Here is a 7196-nt window from a genome sequence, read left to right as displayed (position 1 = left end):
TTAAGTTAATATTAATAGTATAATAATACGACGCGTCTAAATAATTGTGCTTTAGAACGTATCAAGTGGCAGCTCAACGTGTTGGCTCGATTTTGTAGTGTACAAGGGCAAGACAATTGTTTAAAGTTGAGATTCATTGTGCAAGAGCACTAAACTTTTATATTTGTAGAAAAGCACAGAACTACTTCGTTCGAAATGGAAAGAAAACATTTGCGTAGCGCAAATAAAAATCTTGCTTCAAATTCAGAGCTTAATGTTCCCGATTGTTGTCGGAACATTGATAAAGATAAAACCACATTTGTGTGCAAGAAATGTACAAAGCTTCTACATTATGAATGTTGTGGCTTAGATGTTCGATCTGAAAGCCACGAAGCTACCAATTTCGTTTGTAAAGAATGTGAATCATTGTCTACAACTATTACATCTGATCCATTAAATATGTTTGAAGCTTTAAAAACCATGATTGAAGGAATTAGCAAGCAGCAAGTTGAAAGTATGGAAACATTACAGGCTGATATTAGCAAACAGTCTGAAACACTGCAGGCTGATATTAAACAGCAAGCTGATTCCATTACCAGCTTGAAAGCTGATATCTGCAAACAGTCTGAAACATTGCAGGCTGATATGTGTAAACAGTCTGAAGCACTGAAAGCTGATATCTTCAAACAGTTTGAAACACTGAAGGCTGATATCTGTAGACAATCTGACATATTGAAGGAAGATATCCTCAGAGAATGTGCGTTGCTAAAGGATGATATCGGTAAGCAGCACGATGAATCTATGAAAGCTTTAAGAGCTGAAATAGGCGAGATGGCCTGTGAAATACAACAACTAAAGTCTGAGAACGAGAATACTAGGGCCCGATTCTCTGAAGAAATTCGGCAGGCTAGAGAGATGGACTTTGATGAGTTCCGGCGTAGCTTGGCAGCCGATGTTAATAAAGCCACGGAAAGTGTTCGCATCGATGTAGAGGATATTAATTCGAGATTCACTGAGGAGTGCAATAAGATTATTGAAAAACAGCTGACGATGGAACAGATATTGGCCGAGGCCGAGACTGACAAAATACAGTTCCGGGCTGAGGTCCAAGAAAATATTAGTCAGATTTCAGTAATTGTGTCTCAAAGAAGCAAGGACGTTGAGGAAATAAAAACTCAAGTAGAACAACTTACGAATCAGTTAGAGACCATGCACGTTACCCGCCAAACGGAAACAGAAACTGGATCTCGAACAGCTGGTCATCCGTCTGCAGTTTCTGAGAGTGCAGCGTTGCCAACCATGAACATTGAACTAAATGAAGAGATGGACAGAGCCGGTGGAGAGAGAACTAGAGAAGACAAACAAGTCTGTCGCCCACGAGTTACTGCTGATTCAAGAGCTAATGAAGTGGCGTCTGCTGTTCCACCTACCTTTAGTCTTTCGGGCGATGACAGAGGTTACAGAGAGCGTGAATCTCGCAGGGCCCGGCACAGTCTTTATGAAGAAAGGACAAAGAGGAAACGTCTAGAAAGGAAGAAAGATCGCAGTTCCTCCTCTTCCAGCACCAGCTCTGACTCTCAGTATCAAGCAAAAATCAGGAAGCGAACACGAAGGCATGGAAATTCAAGGAGCGGGCCAGATGAGTCGCCGCCAACAACTCAGCGATCAGCAATGACTGGAACTCCAAGGATGGCAGACCTTAATTCCTTGTCGAAGTTCAAGGGAGACCTGGAAGCCCAGAATGCTGAGCAATACTTAAAAGAACTTAATATCAATTTTGATTTAATGCAGATTCCATACGAATACCGATTGGAAATTATTCCTCGGCTTTTCAAGGGCCAGGCTGAGCATTGGTTTCGAGCAAACCAGTTAGAGTTCAAGTCCTATTCTGATTTCTGCCGTCGTTTTTGCAAACAATATGCTTCAGAAGAGGCCAAAGAGAGGCAGCTGACAGCAGTGAGATCTCGCCGATACTTAAAGCAGTCCGGTATGAGCATGGAGGAATATGCCTGGTCTATTTACTCAGCCTACCGCAATCTGTCTGCCCATTACATAGAACCTGAGATTGTGAATTTAATCATCTCCCAGCTTCCATATAGAGCTCGCAGTCTGAGTCTAGCTAATTCTCCCCAAACTGTACGGCAGCTAGCCGACTTTCTGAAAAGGTTACAGGTGCTTGAAGAGCAGGACAGTTGGATGCCTGTGTGGAATAGGGAAGGTGCAGGCCAGGGAAATGCTCCCAGACAAAATAGAATTGGAAACCAACAACCCAGAGTCAGACAAGTTATGCAGAACCAGAGGAATGGATATTCCAATTACAACAGACGACGTAATCCTCCTAGAAGGGATGGCAGGAACAACTACGCACGTGGGCCGCGTCGTTCCAGATCTGATCCAGAAGACCATTCGCGTGACTCTTCACGTAACGCCTCTGAACCCAGTAATTTCAGAGCGACGGCGCCTCCGTTTGAACCTTCTGCTTCACGTTTGACGAACGAGCAACGTCAAAGCGTCGACATAACCAGAGACTTTTGTTGGGCACCATCGACTAGTGCTAATCCGAATGGTATGCAGTCGGATTTAGCCAGTCGCCCAACGTGAATTCTTCGTTCCCGATCACGGTTGGGCTAAAATCTTGGACTTCTCTGGGAACCGATGACAGCGATATAAATAGTGAAGATAATCATCTTTTTGTTGTGCTGACTCTCAATGAGGGAGAACAAAGTTTAGATAGAACACTACAACAGGCAGGCAGAAAGGAAAATTTATCAAGGGCTCCGTTAATTAAAGCAACTGTAACCGGCGTCGATTTTATTTGTGTTCTGGACACTGGCAGCGAATGTAATCTCATGAGCTACGCCATTTGGAAGAAGATTAAAGAGAAGCTGCCATCATTGCAGTTACAAACATGTCCAGATGTTAGGCTGACTGATTTCACTGGGAGAAACAAAACTAGAGTTGTAGGATGTAGACAAGTATATCTGGAGATTGCTGGAAGAAATTTATTGGAGGACATGTTTGTCTTGAAGGGTTTCGAAGCTGACTTTATTTTGGGCTACCCATTCCTCAGGAAATATGAAGCAGGAATTGACCTACAGCGCGAGAAGTTATCCCTCACCGTAGACGGAGTTCCGGTAGAGCAGGACCTCGTGAATAATGGATCTTCGAAAGGGACATATGTAAGAAATGTCCGTGAAGATTCCCATGTCGATCAGTGGACGGCTAGTCCTGACGACATTCTGCAGGAGGTCAATGCGAATGAGATTTTATGCGAAAGGGGTAGAAGCCAATTGAAAGAAGTCTTATTGAAGCATAGAGATGTATTTTCCGAGAGACCAGGTACTATTAAAAACTTCCAGTGTGAGATTGAACTCACCACCAGAGAACCTGTGTATCGATCTCCATATCCCATACCTATAGCCTAAAGAAAGCTCCTGAAAGAAGAACTGAAAAAGTGGAGACGATGAGATGTTACTGTGCCTTGATATTCATCTTGTATGAGCACCTTAATTGTTGGTAAGCCTGATGGTAACATACGCCTGCAGTCGTCATGCTGATTAATTATTCTATTTCTGAAACAACTGGATATTCGCCGGCTGAACTATTCTTCAATCATCCTATACCCAGAGAGATCCTAACTCATTTCAATTGGCCCGAACGGGAAGAAGCCCAACCGGATTGGAAGTCCAAATTATTCTTAGCCCAAGTCAGGGAGGAGAAGAAGCTGTCGAAGAATTTAAAACAGAAGGGAAACGCCAAGACAGTGACAGTTGGAGACTTCGTGATGGTTAAAAACCATTCCTTAAGCTCCTCACTAGATAGGACCATTCAAAAGTTATTTATGTTGTGGATAGGACCTTATCTAGTGGACAAAGTGGAAAATAATGTTGTGACATTACTAATTCCAAGGACTAAAGAATTATATGATAAGGTTAACTTGGATAACCTAAAACTGGTGCGTTTTTCGGAGGATAAAAAGAAAGAATATGTACTTTAAAACTAAGCTTCCTCCAGGTAGATAACTTCCTTCCTGAAACTTAGTTTCCGAAAGGAAGGGGCAGATGATATGATCCATATTTTTATGTGACGTCACCAGTAGAAGATATGTCACTAATGTATTTATTTTTGTAAAAGAAAGCGTAATTTCTTTGTTTTATATGTAATATTGCACCCTGTTTGTAATATATATCTTTTGTTTAATGTTTATTATATTTTATGCTCTGTTATGAGTAGTTTAATGTAACTTCATGTTTGCAAGAGTGCACTATACGAATTTGTATTTCTAAAGGTGTATAGATGTCAGTTTTGTTGATAGTATCCTTTTGTAGATAGTAAGTGATTCATCTGTACTTTAATCTGTGTTCTCGAAAATAGTATAAAAGCGAGGATGTCGTGTAAGAAATCATCACACTTTTTCGCCACGGATCGACGAAGCTTTTAAACTTAAAAAGAACTCCTCGGTGTTGTGCATACATCTTGGTATGGTAGTTCGGGGCGCAAGCTAGGCCTATGTGAACATAGGTACGCCGATAGCCATGCATTGATGATATGCACAATACTGCAACCATTCTACGTCAAATAATAAAGTTAGCCTAAAGATTAATTTGGAAATAAAAGGCTAAAGAGCAAATATTGGCTCAGTTATCATTGCATATCTCTTGGTGTGGTAGTTCGGGGCGCAAGCTAGGTCTATGTGATCATAGGCTTGCCGATAGCCACGCATTGAGTTTTATGCGTTTTAATTGAGTCAGTTCATCGACAAAGCGAAATCTTCGCCTTCGTCTCAAGTATAGTTGCATTATAATTGTAATAAATAAAGAATAAAACTTTTCAGTTTATACATACGGCAGTAATGTGGTTTTATTTCTCTGTGCTGTGAATATTGTCTTTCCCTAACACTATCCCTGTACCTGAGAGGAGTCTGTGTACTTCACCGAGTCTCATCGTTCACCGCTGAATATTATTAAGTTAATATTAATAGTATAATAATACGACGCGTCTAAATAATTGTGCTTTAGAACGTATCAGCATGGCCTGCCCGATCGCCAGATTTAAACCCAATGGATTTTTTTCTTTGGGGACATTTAAAATCCTTGGTGTATTCAACTCCCGTACCCAATGTCGATGTTCTGAGGAAACGTATCCAACATGGATTTGACCAAATACGGAACACACCAGAGTTTTCCACAACGTACGGCAAAGTATGGAACGCAGGCTCAGGGGATGTATGGAAGCAGGAGGTGGTCACTTCAGCAAATTTTTTGTAAATGGCAATGTGTTTGGTAAATGTATCATTTTTGTGCCATGAATATTAAATCCTTTGATACATGTAAATGTGTTTGGTCAATGTCTCTTTTTTGTGCCATGAATATTATTTCCTTTCATACCTCCCTAGCGAAGGATTTTCGGACCCATGTTCATTTGAACTTTTTGTTATGTTTTGATGTCAAGAATAAACCCCTAAAGTTTCTGACACATGTTTTTATACACCCTGTATATGTATATGATCCAAGTAATTGAGTGCACGGAGGTTAGAGGTTAGATAGGTATGTTAGAGGAAAGTCATGCTCTTAGTTTCAATAGTATAGGCTTTGCATAAGTGACGTGATTGATTTGAAACATACAAAGTGTCCCAAAATAATGTTTGCACTCTTTGAACGTTAATAGTTATTGGTACACTAATAACAGCAAGTATGAACTTTTTTGCGTGTCACTTACCTTAAAGTTATAGATGTTCATTGGCTGCAATACTATGTCTACAATGCAGTGTCGGCGATTAGGTGGGGCGAGGGGGGCAGTTGCCCCCACTTTTTGAAACTCCTGCTCCCTATACTATATCTTATATGCCAAGGGAAAGTAAACTGTCCTTGCCCCTCAGTTTTGGCACCTTGCCCCCTCTGTTTTAGAATCCAATCACCGCCACTGCTGCAATGCTATAGAACAGATGGACAAATCAACAAACAGCAGATATGGTTTCCACACGAAGGGAAGCACAGTCAATCGCATGTTTCATGTGATCCAGTAGAGTACAATCGTTCTTCCGTTTCCCAGAGGTAGAAATATACGGTGTTAAATTGGGAGATCTGGGTGTTACGTATTTGACACTTCTTACATTGTTCACCTCTGCCACTTTGGGTACACAAATGGCTACCTCCTGGTGGGCTGTGATGGAACTAAAAACAACAGAATGCCTAATGCCTACGAACTCTCTCACACACACACACTCAATGTAGATAGTGTACATTCAAATAAGGTAATTTACCGCAATAAGGCTCACCTAAAAATTTTTGCCTTTGAAACTGTCAATTTAGAAGAATCGGCAATTATTGTTACAGGACATGAAACTTTATTATGTTGGTTACAGACTATCAATATATAGCAGTCGTACAATTATTAAAGATACAAAATAAAATGTGATGAAAAAATGTTTGCAATGGGCCTTATTTTGTACCCTATTTCACAATAAGGCCCGCGTAGCAACATTCAAAGTTCGATGGTAAATTGTTACAAAACTATGCTTCAAAGCACAAAAAAGCAATAAGATCACATTCATCAGATTATTAACCACTTACGAAATAAAAGTCTAAGCTTACAATTCAGTTTCAGTCCATCTAGCAGCGAGGGCAAGTGAAAATGTCCTCGTCGTGAGGTAGTATCCCAGCACACTCCTCATGACACCATGTCCCGCATACCACACAAGCTCTTGGGCCTTGTTGTGTAACATGGCACGAAACGCCGTTTCGTAATATTGCAGCTCAGTACAATAAAAGTACAACGGGAAACACTTTGTTGTTGTAATGGACACGGTTAATGTTACATGCAGAACAAGTATTATCCTACTGTCTACACTACATGAACATATATAAGACGAAATATGTGGTTTGAAAGTTATATCTCACTTTTTTGCAACAGCAACAAAACTTCGGATTGCTCCAGTTCCACGACGACTCATACTACGCGGGAATTATGGGTAATGTTCTTCCTTGAGTACTTTCAGCTCTCATACAATGTTGCCATCTGGCAGTCGCTCTTCATAGTTTCAGAGAAACAGTCAGTGGGCTTTATTGTGGTCCGGGCCTTATTGCTGTAACTTACCTTACAAAAAGTTCAGTCAAGTTATCTTTAATACTTTCTCTGTTATTAATATTCAAAGAGTGTAAACATCATTCTGGGACACACTGTATATTACTAACGATTGTTGTCATCCAGGTGCACAC

This window comes from Lepisma saccharinum, chromosome 8, assembly GCF_977018435.1.
Source record: "Lepisma saccharinum chromosome 8, izLepSacc3.1, whole genome shotgun sequence".
Classification (NCBI taxonomy): domain Eukaryota; kingdom Metazoa; phylum Arthropoda; class Insecta; order Zygentoma; family Lepismatidae; genus Lepisma; species Lepisma saccharinum.
Note: the sequence above shows the minus strand (reverse complement) of the source record.